Genomic DNA, 19,207 nt, shown 5'->3' with positions numbered 1-19,207 from the left:
TAGTTATTTTTAGCTACTGATTTTGCCCTTTTTTTTTTTTAGTTGAGAAAGTCACCAGAAAATGGATGGACATTGCCCTTTGATGGGATTTGAATTTGCTGTAATACCATAAGAGAAAGGGTCAATCCTGGCACTCAGGAGGGCAGTTGGGGTTCTTTGAAGATTCAGGCAATGTAGAAAGAAGCTCAATTGCCTGGATCCAGTTGAATAAGTACATAAAAAATGAGCACCCAGTCCTTGATCTGGACCCGATATTCCTGACTGGAGAGGAAAGAACAGATAATTATGGATTTCTGCAGGTAATGGCTCAGGAGGCAGGTGTTATATTTGGAGCTAATGAAACAACTCCAGTATCTGCGCTTCCAGAGCAGTTTCCAGATAGGAGATACGGTACTAATGAAACCTAAGGGTCACGAGAGCATTCGCATTAATGGAAGACAGACTTTCTGGTGCCTGTTGCCACTTAGTCTACTAGTCAAAATAGAAGTACAGTAAAATCTCCATGTTCATTATCATCCTGACAATCTCCAAGCAGAATCGTTTGATACAAAGCTGTGGTATGGAGCCAATTATGGGAAATGTCTTCCTTCGCAATTCAGCCTTTCCTAGGCTCACAGCCACCGTGACACATCTATCATATCATTTCTGAAAAGGACCATAGTCACAGGCCCCACCAGAAATACAAGAAGCACCTGCTCCTTTCCTCCTACCCCCATTAACAACCTAATGCATATAATAGTATGTATTAAGCTGTCTTACATTTAGTGTGTCAGAAAGAACACTATATATCAATCTTTCATCTGGATGTGTTTGTGTTGTTTCTCAATAACAGCAATGTAAACAATATGCTCCATTTCCTTAGATATTTATTGGAAAACATAAAATCCAAGCTGATATACTGCTTAATTTTTTCTGTTTCTTTTTAAAGAGGTCTGCAACTGCATGTATTTCGTATGCCTAAGGTAGGTAAACAGAGTCTCCATGGTGAGTTTAATGATCTAGCATCTCTGTGAGATCACACATGCATATTATGAAAGTCTGAATATAGACAATATTAACACAGCATACAAAATAATATAAATAAGCCATTTGGCTAATTACATGTACAATCTACTGCATACATAGCTAGGCCCTGATATCTAATTCAAGCCATCTGTACTTTTCCATGCACTGAATCAAGCTAAGGTTTGTTTTCGCAAATCATTGCTTCTAAGAGTAAATGTCTGCCAGCATGAATAAGGACTTACAAGCTCATTTAGGATCAAACAGCTCCAGCCTTACATTGCTTAGGAAAATACAAATACCTTGTACTGTTTTAATTTCTTTTTAGATTTTTTTTTTTAATTATTCTGCGGGAAAGCATGTCTATGTCAAGACTGAACTTATGTCATTTAGGAGTTCTCAACTGAAGGACCCTGGAATAGTATTCTTAAAATCCAGTAACTCAGGTACACAGAGCAACATTACAATGCTTCCTGCAGAGTTCATCTAAAATATTGGCTCAATTGTCTCAAAATATCTAAGTAACAGACAGCAAAAAACATTGCAACTGTACGTACCATTTTTCACTTGAAAGGTTTTAAAATATTTGTTTGCTTGGGGTTTTTCTGTTCTCTTGCTATGCATTTGGAAGGATTTTGTTCTTTAAGAGTTGAAGAGCAAATGCTATTCCTTCTCTTTTTCACAGGGAGGCCAAGAGAGGAAGATACAGCACATGCAGTATTTCTCTGGCAGAAAGGCAGTAAGAAGCATTCCAGATGCATTTCTGTGCTCTGTTACAAAGGCTACAGCAGAATAGTAAACCATGGCCTGTAGTTTAATTACATTTTAGGTATTTTTCCCAGCTGTATTTTTTTTTAAAGGACGCAGAGTGCCTACAGGGTACCTAGATTCAGTACTGGTTAAGGAGATCTATCTGCTCCTCAGAAGTAACTTTTGCTGGTAGAAACCCCCCTGCTCAGCACTCTTGAGACCAAACAGCCTTTGCATCGGGTTGCTCCCGACTTGTGCCGCTCAACTGTGGGAGCATCTGCGTGTTGGAGTTGGATTTTCTTTAGTGTTGCTTCGGTCCAACCTCTAACTTGACAGACAACTGTACTGTTACAGTAAAGCTGTAAGGAAGAGACTCCTGAGAGATCATAAAAGCACGGACTAATTGCATCAACTTCTATTTGCATTCTTACTTTAGGAAAGAGATTACATCAAACTGATAACGGATAACAACAGTGGCAACACAAGCACGCAGTCACCTGCACACAGCACCCTCCCAAGGCACGCTTTTACTCCCGCAAACCTCTCCCAGACGCGCCTGCCCTATTTCAGGTAGAGTGGCAGTGGCCGCGACAGGGAGGGACGAGCAAGCCGCAGGCAGCCTGTTACCTCGAGACAGCCCCTGACCTTTCCCTGGCCTGTGCATCCTCAATAGCTCTGTGGAGAAACAGCACTATCTGGTGGAGAGAGGGTGTAAAGTCCTGCCAGGAGTCGCAATAGGCTTTATTCCATAATTGCAGCCACAATTGCAACTCTTTTTGACGTGTTCTTGCTCAAGGCTTATAAATGGGTTGACTGGGTTTTCCAGAGGATTTTTTTTTTTGTAGTCCCGTTAGCAGAGGAGTACATCTGGCTGAGTTTTTGCAAAACTAATGCTTATATCAATTTTAAGCATTTTCCTGAAAAACTGCTCAAACCTTGGAGAAATGTCAGCAAATTTTCAGGCTTTTTCAAGTTCAGTAATATGAAAGAAGGAGAGGAGATTTTTTTTGTTGTTTTATTTTTTAAAAGAGCATAATTTCTTAAAGTTATACAAAACAGATACATAAGGAATAAAATCAGGCCTACACGCAGGAGAGATTTTCAGAAACAACTTCATGTAAAGAATTAAATAAAAGCCAAACCCCACATTATAAACCCTGTGAAAATTGAGGAACTTTGACATGAATATGTTCCAAATATCATATATGTGAAGATGTTCACGAGTATATCCACTGAATTCCTTTGAATTTAATGGATATACTTGTGTAGCAATAGTTGAGTGTTAGTGGAATCAGTCCCTTCCTGGCAAGAAATCAAAGATTGCTATCAAATGCTGACTATCTTTGAAAGTCAAATTGTTATTTAGATATCTAATTTTGGAGGCACGGTTATGAAAAAAGCATCCTCAAGAGCATTTTCACTCCTGTCATGCTGCAAATGATCTTAAGGGTATACCAATAGCTAATTCATTTTTTCTAAAGATAAAGAAAAATCCCAGTCTCACTGGGCTTGGTCCAACCTCCAACTCCGTTCCAAGGTTTCCTTTCTGTCCAGCCAATTTCCTACTAATTTATTCTTCACTCAATAAGCATGTACCTGAGGAAGTTACTTAAGGCACTCCCAATGTTCTCTGTGAAATGTCTCAGCACAAGAGATCTTGTCAATGTGTGATTAATTAGCTCTCCAACTCTTGCTAGTGTAATTATACTTTTGGTACTCTTCCCAACCTCTTTTAAAAGAACATACTAAACACTAGCTCAATGTGTTAGCTTTCTCTGGGAATAAATCTCTCAGAGTACATCTGCATGGATTTGCAGCTTTAAGGTACCTGATTCTGGCAGGCACAGGGATATGGTGACTTCAGTGCAGTGTCTACCAGCCAGCCTGTTTTCAGGTATGCACCTGGTTTGCTAGCCAAGACTGAAAACCATGATATCATACCTTCCTAGCAGTTCTTATCTGAGCTAGATAGATCACAGCTAGTTTAAGCATATCTGCATGGGCTACAAAAACATACCACCAGTTGCAGAACATATGCTTAGGTCACTTCTAGGCTAGAGATTTCTGGCTGTTAGGCAGGGCTGTCGAGCAGTATGATCCCAGACAAACACAGCTGTGCCAGGGACTCTCACCACTGTCAGGTTTTTTATTTAATATTTTATTGCTTGTGGATGGCAATTTTATTTTATTGATATAAAAAGCTTTAGCACTGTATGTCTCTCTGGTAAAATACAGCAGTACTTCTATAGTGGATACATATCCTGAATATGAAAATAGGCTTCCACTTGGTCTTGCCCATGTCTCCTCCCTGCCTTCACATGAGTACTCTGGCAGCATTCACTGTGGGTTTGCCATTTGCAGGATTGTTGCTATTCTATATGTGGAGTTGCTGGAGAAACTTGTGAAGGGTAAAACCCAGCTCTGATGGGTTTATCAGCCCTCATCTTGAGAATTTACAACAGTTTTCTGGGGCAGGGAAACCTGGAGTTACTTGGCATTGCTCAGGACTATAGAAGGAGTGCACTGATATTCAGACTCAATGGTTAGATTATCCTTGCTGGAAGCAATTTTGGGACAGAGTGACAAGGAAAGAATTCTGGAACGGATCAGGATGCAAGAGAGAGCCCCTTTCCCTAGATCAGCCTCTCCACGAACTCTGGGCAAGCCTTGGAAGATTTTTTTCCTGAGAGTACAGTTCACTCTCTTCATCAGGACCAGAAGAGGACAGGAACATGAAGGTCAGTCTTGCCTTTCCAGGCTGTTGCTTTCTTGAACAGCATGCAGAAAAAAACCCCCACAGTATGTATGCTGCTTGAGTGCATTATTTTGTATTGCATCAAAAACCAAACAAGGACAGGTACTTTTCCCTCCTTCCTTCTCTACCACATAAGCAATTTCAGGCAAGAAGCAAGTGTAGTCTAATTCTTAATGTGATTCCTTTCATGACAGGAAAGCTGGTCCTTGGGTTGTCACAGACCCACAGACTGTATTTTGGGGTCAGTTGTCAATTATCCATACTCCTGTTAGCTTTTGCTGTTTTTCTTTCTTTCCATAGAGTACCAAAGTATTGTTGCTTCTGAAAACTGTTCTTAATTTGAGGTGGACTTCCCTAAAAGAAACTCTGAGGGATCTGAATGTGTTTGCATCCAGGAAACAGAATTGACTCTCTGCTTTCTCATACACTGCAGGAGTGCAAGCCATACAACATACGGCAGGATACAGCATCCAGAAGAACAGGCTAGAAGGGCTTACTGTTCTGCTGATCTATTTAGTATGAGAACACCACAAGAAATTTGAAAAAGCATAAGGGAAACTCCAAGTCTGGACAACTTGCTATTTACAGGCCTGGCCATCACTGGATGTAGTAAGGTTACAGAGAAGATTGGCAGTATGTATGCACTTTATTGAAGCATTGCTAGGATTCATCCTACTGTCTTACCCAGGATTTGAAGCATCTGTCACTAATATATGTGATACTCCAAGGCAAACTCATTTCACAGTTGATAAGCTGCAGTGGAGTAATAAGTATGCCCAAGGTGTAACTATTGTTACCAACTTCTGCTAATTTTTTTGATTATTTTAAATTATGCATCGGTTCAGTAGTATCAATGGAATGTAAAAAGAACAGGCTTTTCAGAAGTAGGTATTATCACAACTTCACAATGTAGATGAATGAGAAAGAGAATGATTAAAGGGCTACATTTTGGGAGTGCCTCTGAGTTTTGAGTGCTTTAATTGTAAAATATCTGACTAGAGATATTTTGGGTATCTCAAGTTAAGTGGACAGTTTTGAGAATTTATTCTTTATCACCTGCTTAAAGTCATTAAAAGAGTCATTAATAAAACTGGTATCTTGTTATTCCTACAGCTTTCCTCTAGCCTTTTCCCATGATAGTATTTAAGTAGTGAAACATTTTAAAACTGATAAACTAAGGCAGAATAAAGGTGTGATGTAACAATTTACAGTATTTGCAGTATTGCTACTCAGGACATGTAGGACGTGCTGAGCTGTATTTTTTACTGGCTTTATTGATAAGTTATAATGATGGCCAAAGCTCAAAAAGGCATGTTTGTGAATAACACTGTACAATTTGAAATGTCAGGATTCAGGACTCTTCAGTAGACTTATTCCTGCACATGTCTTTGGAGAACTGAAATGTAGTACACAGCTACACAAGTATTGATATTTATGTCTCTGAAGTTGCAAAAGCCTAGTTTCATTTTCTAGTATAGGTGGCAGTTTTCAACTTTTTAAAGACACGGACAGTCCAGAAATGGTTGTTGCTCCAACAGACTTCTCATAAGGGAAGGAAGGGAGTCAATGCTGGGTGAAACCTTTGAGGTGTGGACTGACAGAGATGGCTTTCCCATGAGCTGATGCCTAATGGGCCTCTATTGGCAAACACAGAATAGAAAACAGTTGACCACTAAACTGCCATGACTCACTCATGACTTTAAAGTTCACAAACAGAATAAAGGCACAAAGGCTTAGCAGGCCATAATTACTCCTCCACAGTTTATTTTACTTTTCTTTCTCCTTTTAATGTTTGTGGGTGTGGTTCTAAGTCTGTAGTACTCCATTTTTCTTCTGCATTTACATGCCTAAAACATATCCACCTCACTGTATTTCCAGCTAAGGGCTTCATCTCTTTTTCTTAGTCCTTTCTGTTCCAGGTTGTAGAAGCTCTCAATAATGCAAAGAATGTCTTCCTTCAGTGTAATTTCAGTTACTTCTAACACAGCACAAGAGGGGCAGAAAGCAAAAGATGTGATTCCACGAAGCAGAACACTTACAGCAAGACAGGGCATGATCCACTACCATTACATGCAGGTAATATATATGAGCCTGAGCAAAGCACAACGTGTCTGAATCGGTGCTACATAATTAGTAATTATACCTCTGTAACCTCATAGCTATCTACAAAACTTTCACACATCTATCCTCAAAGCACCCTCTTCACTTTCATACTTTTATTTTAGGATATGATAGCTATTCTATATAGGCAGAGAAAAATCATATTTTATCTGACTGGAAAACAGGTTTTCTTCCTCATGCAAATCAAAGAAAACAACAGGTGTTTTGTTTTAATTTTATCTAGATAAATTAAAAAATGCCTCTAAATTTATCTATGTTTAGCAAATAACTTTTTAAAGATATCTTTTATCATAAATATTTCTGCTTTTGGACATATCAGGTAATTTCGGGCAAAAAAGAAAGTACTATAGACTACAAATTTTCAGTATCTGAAACCAATCTAGTTGTCAACTGAAAATAATCCATCATAGAATTTAAAGTTTTCATATGAAAACCAGTTTGTTTGGTTATTGGGTTTTGGGGTTTTTCTGTTTGGTTGTTTGTTTTTTTAACTGTTTTTAAGGAAAGCAGACACTCCAAAAGAAATTTGTGAGAATTGACTGCCTTCATCTAAGTCTCATATGATTACAGTTATTTCTTGTTATCTGAATTTAAATAAACTAGTAGAGGTATAGTTGCCCTGATGGTGCTCTTGTAAAGTCAAATAGGTAACCAATCCAAAGGAATCAAATGTAGGGCTGCCAACTCTTAATAAATCCAAGATAGGAGAAGTTATAAGAGCGTTTTTTTCCAGGTAGTCTCAATGTTAATTAAAAAGTTAAAATTAGATTAGTTACAGTGCCTCTTTGAAAAAAAATATTAATGAAGCCATGGAAGGTTTTTTTTTGTTAGTTTTGATCATAATTGTCAAAATAATTTGATGAAGATATATATCATAATTATAAGGACATGGCATTTTTCTGAAGTATTATTCAAGAAAAATGTTTCCCATCTCTAGTATTAATATAATTGAAGGAGTCTCTTGAGAGATTTTCAATATCCATGGTTTTAACATTCTATCTGAGTCTGGGAAATCCAGTATCCTTCACCTATCCCTAGGGGAAGAGACCTAGACTGCATCTAGAGGTCTAGGTGTGATGCTTAAAAAAGCAGCATAGAGAAAATACTAACTTTTCTGCTTTTGAATAACTCTACTATTTTTGTAGATATCACAGTCCCTATACCTTCATTTTTCATAAAATAAATAGTTAAAAGTATATATTTATTCATATAATGTAGTACATCATTGCTTCAGTTTTGTTTTCCACCATTTGTTTCAAGCTGTTTGTTTATATTGACATTGACATATCTTTGTATCCTTTTCAAAGTAATAAGATTTCTGTTTTGTGCCTTTGTGCTCCAGTTTGTATTTGAATTTTTTACACTAGATTTAACCTGGGGAGAAATGTTGCCACTTTATTTATTAGGACAAACTCATATTTATAAATTAAAGGAGCAGTTCCTTTATGTACCTCTTCCTTCAACATATGGAATTCTCTTACACATGCTCCAAAAGAGAGAAAGCTGCAATCTGCAGTAAGGAGTCTTAAGGGAGAGAGGAAGGAAAGGGACATTAGCAATTAGGTTAAAAACTGTAATAAGGTCTTATAACTAACAAGTATTTATTATCAAAAAACCCAGCTATTATCCAGTTTAATCAAAGTAATTTAATCTATAATTCTAGTACATTTTTCATAGCTTGTGCCAACGTATTCGTAACTTTACAAAATACTTATTTTTGACTCAAACTTTTCTAGTTTTGCCTAATTTTTTTTTTATATAAAAGTTTGGGTAATATAATTCCAAACATTTCTAAATTATGTGTGGATTAATAACATAACCTTTTTCAGACATTTCAGTAGCATATTTTATGCCTGAATATTTCAATAATGTCAGAGGACAGAAACATCACATCTAGTTTGTTTTAGGGTGTTTTTTGTTTTTAGTTTGGTGTGATCTAAGAAATGATAAGCCTGGAAAAATTAGTTTATTTATTTAAAGTTTTGAGTTTAAAATGAGTTTTCCTCAAGAAAACTTTGTCTAGGTTTCTTTTTCTTCTGTCTCTAAAAGGATGGAAACTGACAGTTTCAAACACACTGAGATATCTAAATGTTAAAGTTCTGGTGTCTAAGGATGATGATGCCAAGATCATGAGGCAAAGCCCCCATTTTACTTAGCATTTGTAAAGCTACAGCACGGTACTGAGATACAATGGATTCAAATACTTACCTATATTATGTATTTTGGGAAAAAGTTCAGATGTCTTCTGCTGATTCAGAAATTTATCTGATGATTGGATCCACATGAATATCTATCAGGAAAACAGACAAGCAGAAATGAGAGGCAGTTCAAATATTTCAAGTCTGGCTTTGAGTAAAAAAAACCACTGAATCTTACCTCATCCATCAGGTCATTAATGGAACAGTTCAGGTCTTTCACTGAAACCTAATACTCCTTACTTTGAGAATACAAGTCCACTGATGAGAGACAGCATTCAGAACAGTGTTTGAAGTTGGCAGGCTGTGACATGTTGCCACTCGCCTCTTTCCATAAGGACAGTGCATCACCATGTGGAAAATAAAATGTGGATGGTTTTCTCTTTCTTTATTATTAGTGGATTACATGAAGTGGATGATAACATATTTATTGCAAGCTGTCTGAAATACCCTTTATAGAGATTCTTTTCCCAGCTTAGCAGGTGAGCGCTTATTTACCTCAGGAGACAACCTGTATTCCTATCACAGCTGTTCAGAAGCCATGAGGCTATGCAGTGAAGGATATGTTCAGGTTAAAAATGCATCTGTAACTTCAGCAAAGTGCTTCAGATTTAAAAAGGACATGTGCATATAACATTGTCTGAACTGGTTCTCCATTTGACATAAGCGAGTTTAGGGAGCTTCAGCTGAAGATAGGGGGGACTAAGCAGCAGTCAGTTATTGTGCTGGAAAGGCACAAATGCTCCATCCTCAATACATGGGAAATACAAGATTGATTTACAGTGCATGAGTGAAGTATACATGTTCCTGAGAATTGTCCTGGGTAGGCCTGTTCTCTAGATTTGTCCTTCAAACAGCTGTTTGGTTTTGGTTTTTTATAGAATCAGCAAGGTTGGAAACGACCTCTGAGGTCATCGAGTCCAACCCTTGATCCAATACCACAGTAGTTACTAGACCATGGCACTAAGTGCCACATCCAGGCTCATCTTAAAAACCTCCAGGGACGGAGAATCTACCACTTCCCTGGGCAGCCCATTCCAGTGCCTGATTACCCTCTCTGTAAAGGATTTCTTCCTAATATCCAACATAAACCTCCCCTGGCAGAGCTTAAGACTATGCCCTCTTGTCTTACTTATAGCTGCCTGGGAGAAGAGATCAACCTCCACCTGGCTACAACCTCCTCTCAGGGAGTTGTAGAGAGTGATGAGGTCTCCCCTGAGCCTCCTCTTCTCCAGGCTGAACAACCCCATCTCCCTCAGCCTCTCCTCACAGGACTTGTGCTCAAGTCCCTTCACCACCCTCGTTGCTCTTCTCTGGACCTACTCCAGCACCTCCATATCCTTCCTGAACTGAGGGGTCCAGAACTGGACGCAGTACTCGAGGTGTGGCCTCACCAACGCTGAGTACAGGGGAAGAATCACTTCCCTGGACCTGTTGGCTGTTCAACATACCTGCCCATATCCTGCTTTACAAGACAGCATCCCGAAGCTCTCTTAGGAGGGCAAACCAATATTTATTTGGTTCTATGGAAGGCGCTTCCAAACTCCACATGAAACTCACTCAGTACCTCCTTTAATGGGCTAAGCACTGGGACCTGCATCTTTGTGTTTCTCTTTCAACATTCCAATTCCATGTTTTTCACAAGACACCTTATGGAAAAATGTTTCTCAAACTGGGCAAAAGAGTTCCAGCTAGGTACATAAGGGGGGAGTAGTGGGAGTACTCTTTGATATCCTCGGTATGACTGAGATAGTTTTGTGACACTGGGTTATTGCCCGTCAACAGCATTTATTTCTGTTGCAGAAGCAACACTGCTGAAGTATGGGTTGTTGCTTGATGTCGTTTTGTTTGACAACAAGTTGAGAACACAAATATCTCCATTTTTGGGGGAGCTGATGTTGAATTGCTGCAAACATTAAAATACAAAGAGACAAAACAAACAAGTTAATACAATTTTGTTTCCCATAGTGATTCTTTCTTGTTATCTGCTTTCCTGTCACACTACTGTCAGGTCTAATAACAGGCGTCAACTTCTACTCTGAATTATCTTCAGAATTTGTCTTGCAGATCTTTTCCACAGTGAAATCTTCAATCACAGCCTGTCCAAGATATAATGGAGCATCAGCCTGCTTTTTCAGTTATGACAGATGTATTCCGGCACCGCTCCTATTCATTCAGAATCTTGTAAGGATTTGTGTAGGTTTTTGCCTAAAACAACATACTGGTTGCTCTTATTTATCCCTGTTCACATAAACTCACGCTGTTGGTTTTCACTTTCAGGTTCCCACGCAGCCTGTCCCCACACTGCCTACAATGGCTCCTTCCTAACAAAATGTCAACACCCTTCTCTGATCGCTGACTCTTAGAAGAAGGAAAAACTCCTTTCTTATGTTTTAATTCAAGTACAGAAGAGTTTTGCCTATGCTGTCCTTATGTCTAGTAGCTCCCTGAAGGCACCTACCCATCTGCCCATTTGGCTTCAGGCTCAAAGCTCTCCTTTCCTGTGACACCTACAAATACAAGAAATACCAGTCTGCTTTTCTTCTGTCTATAGCTTGTCAGGATTTTGCTCCCTCACAGCAGCTCCCAGATCTTATGATATTATAGATGCAACAGTAAGGACCAAGTCAGCAAAAAGTATTTCATAGGAATAGAATTCTCTTCTTCTGAAAGGTCCACATACAAACCAGATTTGTCTAGATAATGTCAGACTAGGAAATAAAAAAAGTAAGAGACTTTCAAACTCTTACATAGGTGCCTTCTATACTTCTCAGTTGTGAACTTGTTAAATCCCTACCAAAAAAAGGTAGGGATTAAAGGATGAACAGCAGGCTTTCTAGTTTTACCAGCAGTAGTGAGCAAAACCCCCATAGTTTCTGGGCAATAACTCTTCTCCTTCACTGAATGGCAGAGATCACTGTAAACCTACCTTCAAAGTATTTAAAGTGTCCCTTCCTATAGCAGCGTGGTATTCAAGCTATTTAATATCACCTTCACTCTCAAAGACTGATGACACATTTGTTAAAATACATCACTTCTGATCTGATCTTCCATCAATTCATCTATCTCACTTTTACTACCTACAACTGCCATTTGAAAGAGACTATTTTTAAATAGTCTCAAATTAATAAATATTGTCTAAAAAATACATCCAGACCCCCACGATCCCCTAAAGCCTGTATAAATCCTAACTGTAAAATAAGACTAACAAAAAATTGAATTGCAGTTTATTTGGTGAAATGACTAGTGAAAGGTGAAGTGGTCAGCTAAAATAAGAACAAAGCAGCTAATGGAAGAGTACTTTATTTAGGAATGTGAGGAAGTGTAATATGCTACACATATCCTAAATTAGGTCTTGAGGCACTGCAGAGCTATGACTGCAAAGTCATTGTGTGTATATGGGTGAGAGTCGGCAAATAGCTGTGATGGAAGCTCAAAGTTTCTCTTTAATCTTGTAATGTGTTCACTGGTATTTTATTTACAGAAGCAATTACTTCTGGCTATATATAGTTAGCTACTGTAATAGTTATTTTACAGAAATAGCAACCGAGTTTTATGTGTGAACATTCTCCATTCACTGGAATTTTTGGAACTTCTTGTCAGAGAATGAGTGACCTGTGATGCTGCAGGATGACTGAGACAAATAAAAGCAACCATTTTCTATGCCTGCTAGTACTATTAAAGCTGAGGTTGCCATATCACAGTTTCTTGAACCTAACAGCATTGGTTTAAATTTAGCAAAGCTGAGACATTACATATGTTTATGTTACTTCCAAAATTTTGGCCTGGTTACAAAATACTCTGCACACTTTGAACTGAACAGATATTGAGACTCAGTCTGCAAGACTGATAGTAGTTGTTTTAAAGAATGATTCCTAGGATTGCTAACAGAGCCATTTTCCAAGTATTTTTAACAAACCTGCAGACTGCCATGCTAGTGGAAATACTGACACATTACAACCACAAACCAAAATCAATCTTTAACTTCTCCTGGGGAAGGCAGAAGGGCTGGATATAAAGGGAAAACATGTCTCTCTCTGCAGCCAAGAGCTGCACCTTTCTCTCATCTAGGATCAGGTTAATCCATCTCCATCTGCAGCTCTGCTGAAGACCATGGAATTTCAGTCAGCTGATAAAGGCCTTATATGACTCTTATTTTCATCTTTACAGTTGTATGGATTTGGCCACATACATAAAAGCCCTCTCCTGGATTTTAAAGCACTAGCTTGCTTTTGAAGATGAGAAAAGAGAGTCAATAATGATTAAGACAGAATGTCTGTAAATGATAATCTGTATCAGGATATCTAGTACTATGACTACATTTTGACTACATATAAATTTTCTTGTTTCAAAAATTATCTACAGGTTGCTTGGTTAGAATTGTTTATTTAAACTGTCATGCCAGTAACTGACCCATAGTGAACATGGCAGACATCAGATACTATCTGAACACTGATTGGAACTGCTCAAAATTTTTCTGGCAGGAATATTCCTGTAAAATCTGAGATTCTTATCCATTCCCTTTATGTGCTAATGCCTGACCATATCATATCATAGTCATTGTTTATCCTCACAGAACGTTTTAGGAAATGTTATTAGTAGCCCATTTTAACAATGAGGAACTGAGGCACAGAAAGAGTCACTCATCGAAGGTCATACAGGACATCTGTAGCAGAGGAGGAAATTGAGTCTGAGATTCAGATTAATGTTCCCTAGAATGAAGCCCTTTTCATAGCTTGCTGAAAGCATTTGATCAATTTGTAAGCACTTAAGTTGCAATTTGAACAGACGAGAATAATGGGCACATTTTGAGGCCCCTCCACTTTCCAACATCATCTCCTCTTTTCAGAAGTGATGGATTCTGTCCCTGTGTAACAAGACACGTGGCCTGGTGAATATTGAAGGTCCTGACCTGGGTGCTTCTGCATGGTCAGCAGAGGAAAGTGGAAACTGATTTGCCTTTGAGGCATCCTAGTCCTACATATAGAAAATTAATAGGCATATACCCCATATACCTATGAGGTAAAATAAAGAGGAAAAGTGCTTTTATGGGGATAATAATACAGGAATAATATGTTTTGATAGTTCAGTGGACTAACTTTGAGTGAAGTACTTTAGTTCTGATTCTCCTGAATGTGACTTTTCCCAGAAAACTCTTGCAGCCTAGAAAAACATTTTCCATCATCTTGAGCATACTTATAGACAGAAATTAGACCTCTACAAAAGCAGAATTGTCCTCTATCAATCCCTAAGCCACCTTTGCTTCTGATTCTGAACAGACCTTGTCTTTGAAATAAATGCATGCAGTAACCCAGGAACAATAGTCTACACTTCAGTCTAAACATCCTTTTGTATCCTTTAGCTTCCTTCCAAGATTTTATGCTTTTTCCATTCCCTTATGTATAGACATATGAGCATGCAACAAAGCTTTGTGAGTAATTTTGCAAAACAGTTGCTGGATCAACTGGGAGAAGAGCTACACTATCTTCCTTTCTGCAGATGGAGAGTTAACAGATCATGTATGGAATACCAATGGATTTTGAAGATGCTGGTATGGTTCTTTACATTTGCTCAAGGCATGTAATTTGTCTGTCCTTTCGTCCATCACAACAGGGAAATAATAAGGCTGTGAGGATAAATACTGGTGCTTTCTGGAGCAATTCAGAAGCTCTTCAAACACACTGACAATAGGTACTTCATCCTACACGTCTGTAGGGACTCTGCATCATAAGGACCCTGCATCATCTATACACAAAGCACAGCTGCTGTAAACACATACAGAGCAATTGCACAGCAGTGATCAGTGGATTCAGTGGGTGTTGAACTAAGAAAGTTGGTTGCAGGATCTTCTTCCAAGTGGAACTTAGATTCTGAGCATAGAGAACCCTCATTTTGAGAAAGCACCATGATCAATACTGTATGGGGCACTCATAGTCTGCAATGGTGAAGGTCACATTAGTTTTCTGGATAGGCAGGTCATAAGCTAGAGAGAGGATCTAGCTGTCTGACAAAAGCAATGATGAGTGGAGAAAGTAACAGTGACCCGGACTTTCCATTTACAAGTGCTTACTACCACACGAAATAAAAAATATTGGTGCTTTGCCCAGCTGACAAGTAGAAAATATAAATACAGTGCAAACTATTTCATGGCAGATCTCTGCTTCTGCTGATTGACAGTGTCAAATCAAATGGTTACTTAGTACAGATCACTCATATCACTGCTGGGCACACATGAGGATGCCATCACACTGTATTTTTTTGTACAAACAGAGGCAGTGAGATGGTCTCTTGCTCACAGATCTTTCAATTTAAATATAAGGTAGGAAGAAACAGAAGAAGATAAAACCAAATAGGTACTAAAAAAGCACTTTTATTGTCAAGATAGAAAGTAGACTCAACACTGACCAAGTTCTTCTAGGCCTTGTAGGCAAAAACAAATTGAGGAGGCTTTGAAATAAGCCATTTCTTTTTTCTTTTCTTTTTTTTTTTTTTTCAAATACTCTTCAATCTTTATTGTTTGCAAAAGGCTTTTTCTAGTTAATTGGGAAATTATTGCTTTTTATTCTGTGAGGCCATGCAGACAGGTGCAGACAGATACAAGCAAACTCTGCTCATGCTCAGAGCTGCCCAGACATACGCTAGCTTCTGTCTAGAAGATGTAGAGTCATGCTAATGTGGCAGCATGCCCAAACTAACATACCCTGCTTCTCAGCAGTGCTCATTAGCTTAGGTTCATGCAGTTATCTGCTTCTGGACTGGGGCCTTCCGGTGTCTGACAAGCTAAGTGCGCTGGCAGAGTTCTCCTGCCTCTCTGGCCTCCTTTATGTACACATACCTTTATGTCATTACACGTTGTCACTTTTTGTTGAGAAATGGACTGTTAAAAATCACTGACTCTCTTTTCCTAGTTGCACTCCTAAGGAAACTTTTGCCAGTCTGCCAAGATGATGAAAACATACGAGAATCTCATGGTTCAGCTCGCACCATCACCAAAGCAGCAGTAATGGCTGCAGAATAAGCTAACTCACGAGCTGCCAAAGCGCCGAGGTAGGAAACAGGAGTATGGATTACATTCTTTATGAAGCCTGAGTACAGACCATACGACCCTCAGCACGTTCCTGCAACGTGGCCAAGAACCAGGTTGCACTCTCATGCCATAAGTAATCCAGCATCTGCCCCCAGTGGCAAATTTTTGGGAACACTGTGAAAGACTAGATTTCCTCCAGTTCCCAAAGAGGAGAGAGGAAGACCCAGCAAAGTGTCCCACTGGTTCATCTCCCTTCCCGACATTTAAGGTGGCATCAGTTTTCCAAATACCAGAAAAAGAGACCACTGTTAGGACCCATAATCCATCTCCTAAACTAAATGACAAATTTGACTGGTTATATGTTGAATTATGTGTACTGTGGAAAAGACATAGGATTCAGTCCTCACAGGTAATATTGGATATGGGAAACTACACTCAATTTATCTTTTACCTGTCTATCAGATGTAGAAAATTGCACTCAGTAATATGAGAATGTTGCTGAGAATGTTGCTGAGAATGCAATGTGAAGGATTCAGTGGGGAAAGGGACAATCCAGGTTACTCATCAGATTTTAATTCTGCCTCCTTGTGGTTATTTCACTAAGCTACTCTCACAATTTTCCATGGGATGTCTCCATTCATCAGTAAATATTTGCACAAGGGGCAGTATAAAGATTACACAAGGAGCTCTAAGCATGGCGCTTTTTTCTTGGTTTTGCAGCCTAAATAATACTCTTTAAACACAGCTTTAAAAAACCCAAACATATCAGGCACATATACTTTTACAATAACATTTATACTAACATATATATATGAGAAATTTTACTGTGGTTATACCCTGAGTCTCTTGTGCAAGCAAGTATACACTTATTTGGTCCAGTCTCCAGGCTGCTAGGAAGCTGAAGCTGCAGCTCATGCATTCCATTAGCAGGGCCTGTTAGCTGAGGTTTACAGCTGCACTAGCTATGGCTACACAGCTTCTCCCCAGCACAGAGCACACGTGGATCTTTTTCTTGTAGGAGAGCACATACACAAACCTCCTGCTGAAGAATTTTTAAGCTGAGCTTAAAAAAAAGAATTTTTAAGCTGAGCTTGAGAAAGCATTCTATTCAGGGCAATACTGGAATAGGCTGACACTTAAGTCCTTCTGAAACCAGAGGGGTAATCTGTGTTTAAACTTAGTCCTATGCTTTAATCTGCTTTTTTACTATTTTGTTATCCTTAACAGAGATAAACATAAGCATGTGCTTTCCTGACTGGAGCACTGAAAACACTAACATGCAGCAGTTCAGACAGTGATTTACTGGTGTCAAGTCTAGCCCTTATCAAAGAACAATAACCTAAAGAACAAGCATTACATCTAGGAAATAAGATGCTGTTTTTCTTTGTAATTATATCACATTGCATTAGAAAGTAAATCCTATGCATGTAACAGAGGAAAAGCCCTTGTATGATTCAAGTAATCTTACTGAAAACTATCCAAATTAGGGAGTTTCAAATTTTATATATTTGAATTTACATCTAGTTTCTTCTTTTGTGCTGAACTCTGAAATAATTGGGTAAATGCCTTTTTAAAGGTTTAGAGAAACGTCAGTCTTAGTCTTTTTCAGCAGGGGTCACTATAAACAACTCTACAAAAAACTGCCACCATAGAATTCATATGCCAGGACAGAAAAATTACTGATTATAGATAAGGAATGGTGTCACTGTAGGCGAGCATGAGAAAGAAATCAAAACATTTATATGTAGGTAATTTCTTTTAAATCAGTTGTACAAGCTTAGCCCATCCTTACAAGAACAGTGACCTAATTTCAAACTATTTATAGAAGAGAAATAAAGTTGACTGCATGATATGTACTTAGACATAGGAATTTTAATGCAGTACATCAAAGGAGTCAGATGACACAGGCAGTATTTTTATATTCTGTAAAAAGTTGCACTCTAAGTATTTCAAAATAGCATCAGAACAAGTATTTAAATACGATTATTAAGATATTTATAGTCACAATCTTTTGTCCTTAGATATATAGTGCACCGAGTTCCAATATTTATTTAAAGGTTGTTTTGACACAAGAGTAGAATATGGTCTGAAATATAAAAAATCAGAACCTTATTTGTTATAAAGGACAATGTTTCACCTGAAAAACTGTCACATGTTCTATCGTGAATTCATGTTTCCTAATATTACACGAAATTACCCTTTGCTCTGCTCTTACTAGGACAAAACTCTAAGTGAATCAGCTCTGAGTGTGCAAACATTTACACACTTAATTACCTTTAAATATGTGAGAAGCCTTTTTGAGGTCTGTGAGTCAGATCCTCAACTTGTGTAAATCACAGGCCCTATTTAAATCAATAGAGCTGTGATAGTTTATATCAGCCGAAGTTTTGGCACCAGAGATACAACCCCATGCTTAAAGACAAGTATGTGCAGAAGTCTCTCTCCAGGCCTCTGAAAACTAAAGAGGTCAGGTAAACTTCACGGAAAAAGAGAGACTGCATGGAACATTATTATGTTTAAAGTCATTCCAGACTGCTAAATACACATTTATTATAATGTCAAGATGAAAAATTATGAATCATTTACGTTTATTGCACCTTAGTTACACTGAAGATGTTGCCTTTCCAAGGCTGGAGGACAGCTGGCTCATAGTTATGACCACAAGTTACAAATATTTATGATACGAAGCAGAAGACCTTTTAGGGTAATGGAAGCTTGAAAGACGGCTTTAATGTAACAGCCTACTTGCTCCACTCTTCTAGTGATGGCTCCCGAAACCAGCACCCATTAAACGCACAAGATATGGACTTCACAGGATCCTTGCTGAATGTGACTTAGTATGGATGAAAAAGATGCAGAGACTACAAGGAAATATAACCTTAGATGAAACTTTAAGGCAGGTGACTAACACTTGGATGCTTTTTCCAGCACTAGAGTGTGAAGGCTTATAAGGAAAGATAATGCAAGTTCTAGTGTGCATGGGTAAAAGAACATGAGCACCCTGTATATATTGGGATCTACGTGCTCTTATCTACTCCGGGGGCTGAAAGGGCATGTATTTATTTCTGTGTGTTCTGCAGTCACCTTTGATACAGTACCTCAGCGTCACACAACGATGATTTCCGCTTCCCAATACTTCTGTGAAAAAAAAAAAATTGCTTTTGGGGTAGCAAAAGCCGTGGAAACGTTTCTAACGCCTTTCGAACTCCCGCCAACCAAGAACTGAACCCAAACATTCCGCACGGCCCCCCTTTGTCCTTGGTTTAAGTGAAAAGAGGCCGCTCCTTTCGCCCCGCTGACGTCGCCGCCTCCCCGGCCCCTCCCCGCCGCGCACCCCGGGCCCGGCCCCGCGCTCGG

At 38.7% G+C, this 19,207-nt stretch overlaps 1 long non-coding RNA gene across 1 annotated transcript; it reads right to left on the bottom strand.

Moving 5' to 3' along the window:
• Positions 1–6,259: 6,259 nt before the first annotated feature.
• LOC108495671 lies at positions 6,260–19,023 on the bottom strand. Its single transcript, XR_001874194.1, has 3 exons — positions 18,949–19,023; positions 8,837–8,918; positions 6,260–6,485 (listed from the first exon to the last, which is right to left on the bottom strand). It is a non-coding gene; the product is annotated as an uncharacterized LOC108495671 (long non-coding RNA).
• Positions 19,024–19,207: the final 184 nt, after the last annotated feature.

The sequence above is a fragment of the Lepidothrix coronata genome, unplaced genomic scaffold, assembly GCF_001604755.1.
Source record: "Lepidothrix coronata isolate B3197 unplaced genomic scaffold, Lepidothrix_coronata-1.0 Scaffold33, whole genome shotgun sequence".
In the NCBI taxonomy this organism is placed as follows: domain Eukaryota; kingdom Metazoa; phylum Chordata; class Aves; order Passeriformes; family Pipridae; genus Lepidothrix; species Lepidothrix coronata.
The sequence above is the reverse complement of the archived record's forward strand: the minus strand, read 5'-3'. Positions and strand labels throughout refer to the sequence as shown.